Consider the following 12,327-nt stretch of genomic DNA (forward strand, 5'->3'; position numbering starts at 1 on the left):
GGAGTAAGCTAATCGACTTACTTTGGAGCCTCGTACCTCTTTCTAATAACAAAATACACAAGTTAGTAAACTTCAATGAAAATAATAAAGAACAATTAAAGAATTAAATTAAATAAAATTAAATAAAGTTTTGACTAGTTTTGGACCAAACCCTCAGAAATTATCAAACCTTGCACGTGTAGGGCGATGGCAACTTCGAACTTGGCTAAGAGATTAGTAATTCTCGAATATTGTATTTTGTAAAAAGGTTGGTTTAGAAAGAGAGTGAGAAAGAAAATTAAGAATTAAGTAATTCTCGATGAGAGTTGATGATTGAAAAAGGGGAGATATGACCTCTATTTATAAGAAAAAAGAGAAGGTCGAAGAATAAGAAAAGAAATCCGAATTCAAATCGAAATAAAACTCGTAGACAGCAGTTTTTGCAAATGTTGTTTTTATCATATCTTTTGATCCAGAAGTCCAAATAAGTCATATAATATGTCGTTGGAAAGCTCTTGAAGTCTAATTTATAATGCAATTAGAATCAGATTAAAATCTTTTGTAGATAAAAAGATATGGACGAAATAGTAGGACGGTGTCAGTTTTGAATAGAGTTTCGTATTCTTTTCATATCTTTTTTGTTATAACTCGGAATTAATATTATAATATATCATTGGAAAGATAATTTCAAGATCTATCCAACCATATAAAATTTGGATAAAAAATATTAGGTACGAAAATAATATCTGATTGTCTTTGAACATCTTTAAATCCTAATAGAATAAGGAAAGTTTATATTCAAATCAAATTCCATGATCTTATCTTTTCAAAAAAGGATAATTAAGATATTTTAGAAATTTATAGAAGATTCTAATCAATCATAATTAGTTTAGGATTAGGATTAAACCTTTGGACCCTCCTCATGATCATTGGGTCGTAGGTAGGCTTGAGGTCACGATATCAGTGCAAGTTTGGAATGGGTAAATTGACTGTTTAAAGGCATATTGGATGCCTCCACCCACTCAATTAGACTCCCGGAGGGTATTAGAAACCATGGTAACCATCTCGGATATTTTTATTTCAGGGCGAAAAAAGGTCAAAAAATTCCAAAATTGAAGGCCATAATCCACGCTTTTAAAGGAATTTTGAGTTTGCGGGGACTGGTGGTGAAAATTCTTGAGACCCTAGGGGATACATCTTAGGGTCATATAATGACGTTTGGAACCATATATGACCCTTATATGTTGCCATAAATGTCCGTGGTAGGCTTGAGGTCACGATATCAATGCAAGTTTGGAATGGGTAAATTGACTGTTTAAAGGCATATTGGATGCTTCCACCCACTCAATTGGACTCCCGGAGGGTATTAGGAACCATGGTAACCATCTCGGATATTTTTATTTCCTGGCGCAAAAAGGTCAAAAAATTCCAATATTGAAGGCTATAATCCACGCTTTTAAAGGAATTTTGAGGTTACGGGGACCGGTGGCGAAAATTCTTAAGACCCTAGGGATACTTCTTAGGGTCCTATAATGACGTTTGGAACCATATATGAACCTTATATGTTGCCATAAATATCCGTAGTAAGCTTGAGGACACGATAACGGTGCAAGTTTGGAACGGAGAAATTGACTAGTTAAAGGCATATTGGATGGTTCCACCCACTCAATTGTACTCCCGAAGGGTATTAGGAACCCTGGTAAACATCTTGGCAATTTTTATTTCCGGGCGAAAAAAGTTCAAACAATTCCAAAATTGAAGGCTATAATCCACGCTTTTTGAGGAATTTTGAGGTTAGGGGGCCCGGTGATGAAAAGTCTTGAGACCCTAGGGGATACATCTTAGGGTCATATAATGAGGTTAGGAACCATATATGACCCTTATATGTTGCCATAAATGTACGTGGTAGGCTTGAGGTCACGATATCGGTGTAAGTTTTGAACGGGTAAATTGACTGTATAAAGGCATATTAGATGGTTCCACACACTCAATTGGACTCCCGGAGAGTATTAGGTACCAAGGTAAACATCTCGGCAATTTTTACTTCCGGGGGAAAAAAGGTCAAAAAGTTCCAAAATTGAAGGCTATAATCAACGCTTTTTGAGGAATTTTGAGGTTACGGGCCCAGTAGCGAAAAGTCTTGTGACCCTAGGGGATACATCCTAGGGTCATATAATGACATTTAGAACCATATATAACCCTTATATGTTGCCATAAATGTACGTGCTAGGCTTGAGGTCACGATATCGGTGCAAGTTTTGAACGGAGAAATTGACTGTTTAAAGACATATTGGATGGTTCCACCCACTCAATTGTACTCCCGGAGGTTATTAGGAAGCCAGGTAAACATCTTGGCAATTTTTATTTCCGCGCGAAAAAAGGTTAAACAATTCCAAAATTGAAGGCTATAATCCACGCTTTTTGAGGAAGTTTGAGGTTACGGGGCCCGGTGGCGAAATGTCTTGAGACACTAGGGGATACATCTTAGGGTCATATTATGACGTTTGGAACCATATATGATCCTTTTATGTTGCCATAAATGTCCGTGGTAGGTTTGAGGTCACGATATCGGTGCAAGTTTGAAACGGTTAAATTGACTGTTTAAAGGCATATTGGATGGTTCCACCCACTCAATTGGACCCCCGGAGGGTATTAGGAACCATGGTAAACATCTCGGCAATTTTTATTTCCGAGCGAAAAAAGATAAAAAAAACTCCAAAATTGAAGGCTATAAATATCCACGCTTTTTTAGGAATTTTGAGGTTACGGGACCCGGTGGCGAAAAGTCTTGAGAACCTATGCGATACATCTTAGGTTCATATAATGACGTTTGGAACCGTATATGACCCTTATACGTTGCCATAAATGTCCGTGGTAGGCTTGAGATCACGATATCGGTGCAAGTTTGGAACAGGTAAATTGTCTGTTTAAAGGCATATTGGATGGTTCCACCCACTCAATTGGACACCCGGAGGGTATTAGGAACCATGGTAAACATCTCGGCAATTTTATTTTCGGGCGAAAAAAGGTCAAAAAATTCCAAAATTGAAGGCTATAATCGACGCTTTTTGAGGAATTTTGAGGTTACGGGGTTCGGTGGCGAAAAGTCTTGAGACCCTAGGGGATACATCTTAGGGTCATATAATGACGTTTGGAAACATATATGACCCTTATATGTTGTCATAAATGTCCGCGGTAGGCTTGAGGTCACGATATCGGTGCAAGTTTAGAACGGGTAAATTGACTGTTTAAAGGCATATTGGATTGTTCCACCCATTCAATTGGACTCCCGGAGGGTATTAGGAGGGTATTACTCCCATTCAATTAGAGAGAGTATGAGAAAATAAGAGAGGAGAGAGAGAGGAAGGTGGTTCCGGGTTAAAGAAGACCTAGGAACCCGCGCCCTCTCCCGATAATGCCGCGGTCTCGGGAACTCTCCCGCGCCCGCGGAGAGACCGCGGGGCAACCGTGGGGAGTTCCTGCCCACAATTTGCGATTTTCATACCTGATGGGTGCCGCGCCCTCTCCAAAATAGTCGCGCCCTCTCCAAAACTTCCCGCGCCCGCGGAGAGACCGCGAAGCAACCGCGGGAAGTTCCTGATCCAAAATCTTGAATTTAGCTGAAATAAGGGCCGCGCCCTTTCCAATTTGCCGAGACCTCTCCAAACTCCCCCGCGCCCGCGGAGAGATCGCGGGGCAACCGCGGGGTGTTCCTGATTGCAATTTCTTTTGAAAGCTGGAGAGGCCTCCGAGGTCTCTCCAAGCCCTCGGGGAGCCCTCTCCCCTGCACTCTAAACTCTTCATAAAACCCCTTCTTTCCAACAAGTGATGACAATGGGCAACCTACAAAACAAACACAAAACCAACACTAAATAAGATCAAAACTAAACAAGGAAAATGAAAAGGAAGGAAAAGAAAAGAAAAAGAGATGAGAATCTGGGTTGCCTCCCGTAAGCGCTTTTGGTTAACGTCGTTAGCTCGACGTGCATCACCCCACTCAAGGTGGTTGGAAAAGAATCATTTTGTGGACAAGACCAACAAACACTTTGTCAAAGTACTTCTTGAGCCGATGACCATTAACCTTAAATGATGATGAGGAATCCAAAGGAGAAATTTCCACGGCACCATTACCAAAAACATCCTTCACCAAGAACGGACCACTCCATCTTGACATGAGTTTTCCGGGGAACAACTTCATTCTAGAATTATAGAGGAGGACTTTGTCACCTACACAAAACTCCTTTTTCTCAATCAACTTGTCATGAACCTCCTTGGACCGAGCTTTGTAGGTGCTAGCACAATCGTAAGCATCAAGTCGAAGTTCCTCTAACTCATGAAGGTCCAACCACCTCTTCTCTCCCGCACTTGCTAAGTCAAAATTTATCTTCTTGATGGCCCACATGGCACGATGTTCAAGCTCAACCGGGAGATGGCATGATTTGCCATAGACAAGGAGATATGGAGTGGTACCAATGGGTGTCTTAAAAGCCGTCCTATAAGCCCATAGAGCATCATCCAATTTGTCCGCCCAATCCTTTCTATTACGAGCAACCGTCTTTTCAAGAATAAGCTTGAGTTGACGATTTGAAACCTCAACTTGGCCACTCGTTTGAGGATGATAGGGAAGCCCAAATCGTTGATGCACACCATGTTTCCTCAACATCTTTTGAAAGGCATTATGGACAAAGTGAGATCCATTGTCACTTATCACCGCTTTTGGGACACCAAACCTTGGAAAGATGATCTTCTTGAACAACTTCAATACAACCTTGTGATCATTTGTTGGAGAGGCAATGGCCTCAACCCACTTAGAAACATAGTCCACCGCCACAAGAATATATTGATTCCCATATGAAGAGGGTAATGGTCCTATGAAGTCAATTCCCCACACATCAAACACCTCCAATTCAAGGATAGGTTGTTGAGGCATCTCGTTTCGCTTGGAAATGTTCCCAACTCGTTGACATCGGTCACATGACTTAACAAAGCCCCATGAATCCTTGAAGAGATGTGGCCACCAAAAACCACTTTGAAGAACCTTGGTAGCGGTCTTGGACACACCCATGTGTCCACCACTAGGATTCGAGTGGCACATTTTTAAAACACTAGGCACCTCTTCGTTTGGAACACAACGCCTAAGTAAGCCATCAACCCCACGTTTGTATAAGATAGGGTCATCCCACAAATAGTGCCTTGCCTCTCTTTTGATCTTCTTCTTTTGGTTCTTGGAGAAAGAGGGTGGAAACTCCCCACAAGCTAGAAAATTGACCAAATCGGCATACCATGGGAGTTCCTTCACCTCTATGGCATATAAGAAATCATCAAGCATTCTATCTTCTATTGGTAGACCATCATCATGAATTTGATCCCCTTCAAGGCGAGAAAGATGGTCCGCCACAACATTCTCCGCACCCTTCTTGTCCCTAATTTCAATCTCAAAAGCTTGCAATTCAAGTACCCATCGAATCAACCTTGGCTTGGACTCTTTTTTAGCAAAGAGATACTTGACGGCCGTTTGATCCGTGAAGACTATGGTCTTAGAACCCAACAAGTAACATCGGAATTTTTCAAAAGAGTGTACAATTGCCTAAAATTCCTTTTCCGTTGTTGTGTAGTTCTTTTGAGCCCCATTGAGAGTCTTGGACATATAGTAAATCACATGAAGTTTCTTGTCTACCCGTTGTCCCAAAACACCTCCAATTGCCCAATCACTCGCATCACACATCAACTCAAAAGGAAGATCCCACCTTGGGCCTTGAACAATTGGAGTAGAGATTAGGGCCTTCTTCAATGTATCAAATGCCTTCAAGCATTTGTCATCAAAATTGAACTCAACATCTTTTTGAAGAAGGTCATTTAGGGGCTTAGCAATGAGTGAAAAGTCCTTAATGAATCTCCTATAAAAACCCGCATGACCAAGGAACGATCTCACTCCCTTGACATTTATCGGAGGTGGAAGTTTTTTTATCACATCAATCTTTGCCTTATCCACCTCAATGCCCTTATTTGAAATCTTGTGCCCAAGCACTATCCCTTCCTCCACCATGAAGTGGCACTTCTCCCAATTAAGCACCAAGTTGACCTTTTCACATCTCTCTAGGCATCTCTCAAGATTTTTGAGGCAATCCTCAAATGAAACACCTCCCACAGAAAAATCATCCATGAAAACTTCCATTTCCTCTTCAAGCATGTCCCCAAAAATGCTCATCATACACCTTTGAAAGGTCGCCGGAGCATTACACAATCCAAAGGGCATTCTTCTATATGCAAAAGTACCATAGGGGCATGTGAAGGTTGTCTTTTCTTGATCCTCGGGATGAATAGGAATTTGAAAGAATCCCGAATATCCGTCAAGGAAGCAATAGAATTTGTGCCTAGTCAACCTTTCAAGCATTCGGTCAATAAAAGGGAGAGGGAAGTGATCCTTTTTGGTTGATGTGTTTAGACGTCTATAGTCTATACACATCCTCCAACTCGTGACCGTTCTAGTTGGAATGAGCTCACCTTTCTCATTCTCAACTACGGTCATACCCCCCTTTTTAGGAAAGACATGCACGGGGGAAACCCACCTTGAGCTTGAGATGGGGAATATGATTCCCGCATTCAAAAGCTTGGTGATCTCTTTCTTAACTGCTTCTCCCATTTGGGGATGTAATTTCCGTTGTCGTTCAATAGAAGGAAGGGCGCCTTCCTCAAGCGTTATGTGGTGTTGGCACAAAGCGGGGCTTATACCTTTAAGGTCATCAATTGTGTACCCCAAAGCACTTTGGTGTTATCTCAAAACACCACATAACGCTTGAGCTTGGCTCTTGCTCAAGGATGCACTAACTATCACGGGGTAAGTAGAATGAGGGCCCAAGAATTCATACCTAAGGTGTGATGGTAGAGGTTTGATCTCTACCATAGGCACACCATTACCTTCTTGTGATGTGGTCGCTTGCAAAGCTTCATTGCTTGAGATTCCAAAACATGTTTGCTCATCCACATCCTCTACAACTCCATCAAGTAACTCCTCATAGAAAGTCATCTCCTTGCATGAAGCACCTACCTTGTCTTTGTTCAACAAAACATTCTCAAGAGCATCGTTAGAAGTGAGCAAGTGCTCATGCATGGAAGACACAACAATATCAAGTGAATCAATCATCATACAATTTTCCAAAGAAGAACATGGATATTTCATGCTTTCATTCAAATCAAATTCTATAACCTCTTCTCCCACCTTAAGGGAGATCTTAGCATTTCTCACATCAATCATGGCTCCCGAGGTAGCAAGAAAGGGTCTACCTAAAATGATCGGAATGGTGGCATCCTCATCCATTTCAAGAACAACAAAATCCACGGGAAAGACAAACTTCCCCACCCTCAAAGGGACATCTTCTACCTTACCTTTTGGAAATTTGATAGACCTATCCGCTAATTGCAAGGTAATGTTAGAAGGTAAGAGTTCCCCTAGCTCAAGTCTTTGATAAACCGAATATGGCATTAGGCTCACACTAGCTCCCAAGTCACGTAAGGCATTATCAATTTGCATCTTGTTGATTGCACAAGGGATGGAGAAGTTTCCGGGGTCCTTCAACTTGGGTGGCATTTTGTTCATGATGATAGCACTACAATTTTCGGTCAAATTGATGGTCTCCACAACCTCACAAGTTCTTATCCCACTCAAAATGTCCTTGAGGAATTCGGCATAGTTTGGCATTTGGTTGATCACATCGGTAAAAGGTAGAGAAAGATGGAGTTGTTTTAGCATCTCAATGAATCTCCCAAATTGTTCATCCAATTTGTGTCTCATGAATTTTTGTGGGTAGGGGAGTATGGGTCTCACAATCTTTTTCTCTACTTTCACCTCTCTAGGTGTCTCAATAACTACCTCATCCAATGATGCCCTTTTTCCTCATCCTCAACCAAAATCTCCCTAGGAATCTCCTTATCTACACCCTTCCTAGGCAATACCTCCTCAAGAACCTTTCCACTCCTAGTAACAATAGCATTCACGGGTTTCTTGGGGTCAAGGCCTTGGGAAGGTAAAGAAGAAGGGCTTGCATGATCTTTCAAGACATTAGCAAGTTGAGAGATTTAGTTTTCAAGCATTTTATTGTGGGTCATCATTTCATTGAATTTTTTATCGCTCACGGCCATGTATGTGTTCAACAACTTGGTTTGATTCTCAATTATCTCCTCCAAATTAGTCCTAGGTGAAGAGGGTTGAGAATAGGAACTTTCACCTTGAGTTTTTGGAACAAACCCGGGTGGGGGACCTCTTTGAGAATTATTTTGAAAATTACCCCGTCCTTAATTGTTCCAATTACTCCTATTTTGACTTTGGCCATAATTTTGATTATGGTTTCCACCACCTTGATTATGGTTACCACTACCTTGGTTATGATTTCCATAACCTTGGTTTTGGTTACCATAATTTTGGCCTTGATTACCATAATATTGGCCTTGATTTTGGCCACTATAACCTTGATTATTATAGCTACCACGAGAACCTTGGTTCCCTTGGTTTCTATAACCATCACCTTGGTTATAGTTGTCAAAATTGCCTTGGCCTTGGAAGTTCCTATTCCATTGACCCCTTTGATTATCAAACCGTTGACCATTATTATTCGACACATAATTCACATGTTCACTCTCATGGTTATCAAACTCATCAACACATTCATTAGGTCAAGCACTAGAGTCATGATCATACGATCCACATGCATCACAAAACAAGCAACCCAAAGGCATATTATGTGAAGAGGGAGGGGGTTGAGAGTTAGAAGGAGTACCTCTCCCCTTAAATTGGGAGGGAAGATTCGAAGCTTGAGAAGGGGAAGAAGTGCTCTCCAACATAGCTTTGATTGCGGTGACCTCCTTTCCTAAGTTTGTCATTTGGGAGGAAAGGTTGTTGATTGCATTTAGATGGTCCACCGAGTACAATGAAGATTGCTTTCTTGAAGAGTCACTCTCCCCATCTTGCCAATCCCTATAATATGTCACCACGTCCTCAATGATGTCCACAACTTCTTCTTCGGTTTTGTTCATGATAGGGTCCCCAGCCCCTCCATCAAGGCATGACTTGCCTTGGGGACTTAAACCGCCATAGAAGATTTGGATCACTTGGTATGTGGGGATTCCGTGGTGAGGGCACTCCCTTTGATATTCTTTGAATCTCTCCCATGCTTCGTAAAGGCTTTCACTCGGCCTTTGCTTGAACCCTTGAATCAAGGCTCTTGCCTCCGCCGTCTTCTTTTGGGGGTAGAAGCGGGACAAGAAAGCCTTTGTGACATCGTCCCAAGTTCTCAAGGAGTTGGGCTTCACCTCCTTGTCTAGCCACTCCAAAGATCTTCCTATTAGAGAGAAAGGGAACAACATGAGGCGGATGAATTCTTGAGAAACCCCATTGACTTTGATGGTATTGCAATATTTTTCAAACTCTTTTAGATGGTTCAATGGGCTCTCATTCTTAGCCCCACTATATTGCCTTCTCTCAATCAAGGTGATCATTGCCGGCCGGATTTCGAAGTCATTTGCCGGGGTAGTAGGTGGAGCTATTCCACTCTCAAACCTATATGCCCCGGGCACTCCAAGCTCCTTCAAGGCTATTCTAGGATTTTCACCCATTCCTTGCTCTTCTTTAATTTCTTCTTCACTTGAAGAGCTATAACCCAAGGATCTATTATCCACTCTTTTTGTTGAAAGAGTCCTCTCAATTTCCGGATCAAGGGGAACAAGGGAACGATCACGGGTTCTATGCATGCAAAACTCAAACAAAAATATTAGTAGCACGGCTACAAGTGTAGCCTAAAGAAACAAAATCTTTTTGTATTTTTTTTATAAAATGAAGTAGACTCAACAACAAAAGCTAAGCACCAATAGCATTCCCCGGCAACAGCGCCATTTTGACAAGAGGAAAATGCATGTTGTTTCCTACCCTTTCCCCAAGCCAAACTAAATTTGTAAACACCTAACCAACCTTATATGAATATAGGATAAGTTAAGGGTCGGTCCCAAGGGAATGCAATGATGAAAACTAAAGTCTAAGTCAAGCTACCTCGGAGTCGAAAATGAGATATTGGTTGGTACTAAATGAACTAGATCAAATTCAACAAATAATCAAAGGTCTAAACACTAGGGATATGGGTTCCACATGCAAAATCAATGATAATGCTAGATTAAAACTCAAAAGTATTGCAATGGACAAACAATAGTAGCAATCAAGAGAGTTTAAATACTATCTCCTATAGGCCAATCTAGTGGTCACTATGAAAGGCAAACCAAGAAGAATCATAAGCAAACTCAATCAATTAGAGCAACCTTTAAATCAATTGGTCATGTCATTAAGAGTTGCAATGCAATCTAGATTAATCTTATAGGGTGATCAATCCTAATCTAATCAATCTCATGCAGAACTATGTCAACCAAATTAATTGCAACAAATCAACCAATCAAAGAGCATCAACTAGCATTTCCATTAATCAAACATGCTTCCCCCTTTCCCTAGCAACTAATCTACTCACTAATCATGGTGAAATTCAAGAACAAATAACTAGAAATTGCATTGATCATCATTCTATATCAAAATCTAACAGAAATCAAAGTATTCAATATTATCAAACTCAAATCCAAGAAAAACAAACATCAAGCAAAAGAATCAAATAACAAGCAAGTAAAAGATGAAAGAAAGAAGAGAATCTCACTAAAATTGATGAAGAAATCCAAACTTGATTGATCAAATGTTGAGTTACAAATCCAAAACCAAGAACTTCTCTCTAACTTCTCTCTCTAAAACTAAGCTAATGAAAATTATCAAAAAGTTCCCTTCAAAAAAGAAATACAATTCTATTTATAGGCTAAGAAGAAAACGGCAGCTCCCGCGGTCTCTCTCGATAAGCCCGCGCTCGCGGAAAAATGGGTACGGAACCCTCCGCGGGCTGCCTGGGCAGCACCAGCGCCCGCGGCTTGATGACCCGCGCCCGCGGCGAAGTCCCCTGCTCCCAAAGGCTGATCAGGGGAGCCGCGGTCTCTCTGAGCGGAGAGACCTCTCCAAATTGCCCTCGCCCGCGGAGAGACTGCGGGGCAACCGCGGCTAGTTCCTGCCAACTTTTGGCATTTTTGAACAGTATGAGCCCGCGCCCGCGGCCTGGAGAAAAGCCATGGAGACCTCTCCGAGGTCTCTCCAAGACCTCTCTAAGCCCTCTCTAGCCAAATGCTTCTTGCTTGCTTGATCATTGAGGTCCCGAATTGCATCCTTTGCCAAGGTGAATCTCACAATACCTACACAAGTAAACAAAGGAAGGAAATAAAAGGGAAAAAGAGCAAAATAAAAGAAAAACACGATAAAAACACGAGAAACATAAAGAAAGATGAAAAAGGAGAAACTAAAGGAAAAAGGGCCAAAACTAAAAGAAGAAAGCAACAAAAAGGGAAAGAAATAACCTAAAAGACTACCTTATGAGTGCCATAAATGACACTCATCAACATCCTGACGGATTCCTTTTCACTAGGCACTTCAACCATTTTTGCAGTGGTTTCCCTCCATTTATTGAAGAAGCAGGTGAAACCATCATTTTCTTTTTGTTTTAGCATTTCTAATTCTCTATGATCGGTTTAACTTGTATATTGCATTTATACCTTTCAATGAAAGCGCTCACAATAGATTCCCAACTAGAGGTCTTTTCTTTATCAAGTGAAAAGTGCCACTGTTGACATACAGCTTCTAAGGATAATGAAAATACAGAATGAAATGCTTTTCTATCTATCCCCTTACTACTCATTACAGTTTCAAAAGCTCTTAAATGAAAATAGGGATTATCCATAGCCTTGAACTTAGGGATGTCATTGGGATTGAACTTTTATGGAAGAAGGTCCTTATCCACCGAGACCCCTTGGGAGCTAATCTCTTGAAATCTGAAATCATTGGATAGTTTGCCCAAGCTTTCCTGGATTAGGTCCATTTGTTTTTGTTTTTCAGGATTACTTATTTGCAGCGATAGGTTTTGCAACATCTCGGCCAAGTTGGCTACCTGTCCTTTGACTTCATTAAGTTCTTCTTGACTAGCCATTGCCTTTTTAGCTTTCCTTTTCCTACCGATTGGTTTGTCAAAAAGTAAAACTTGAACAAAAGTGTTGTCCTTGATTAAACGCCCTTCCTTTCTTGACCACGCGCTGTAATTTAAACCATATTTGTTTTAATATTTGACTCTAATTGACTTGACTTTATGTTTAAAAGATTAAAAGAAAAAGAAAAAATATGGGGCATATATTTTAAGGGAAGTTGAAAATTGGAGGATTAATATTCGACTTACTCCCCCAAAAAAAATGACGGAAAACACGCATTCAAGACTCTCTAGACATGGTCAT

At 41.0% G+C, this 12,327-nt stretch overlaps 1 pseudogene; it reads left to right on the top strand.

Moving 5' to 3' along the window:
• Positions 1-9,097: 9,097 nt before the first annotated feature.
• LOC145609812 (small nucleolar RNA R71) lies at positions 9,098-9,196 on the top strand (annotated as a pseudogene).
• Positions 9,197-12,327: the final 3,131 nt, after the last annotated feature.

Source organism: Chenopodium album, chromosome 23, assembly GCF_948465745.1.
Source record: "Chenopodium album chromosome 23, dcCheAlbu1.1, whole genome shotgun sequence".
Classification (NCBI taxonomy): domain Eukaryota; kingdom Viridiplantae; phylum Streptophyta; class Magnoliopsida; order Caryophyllales; family Amaranthaceae; genus Chenopodium; species Chenopodium album.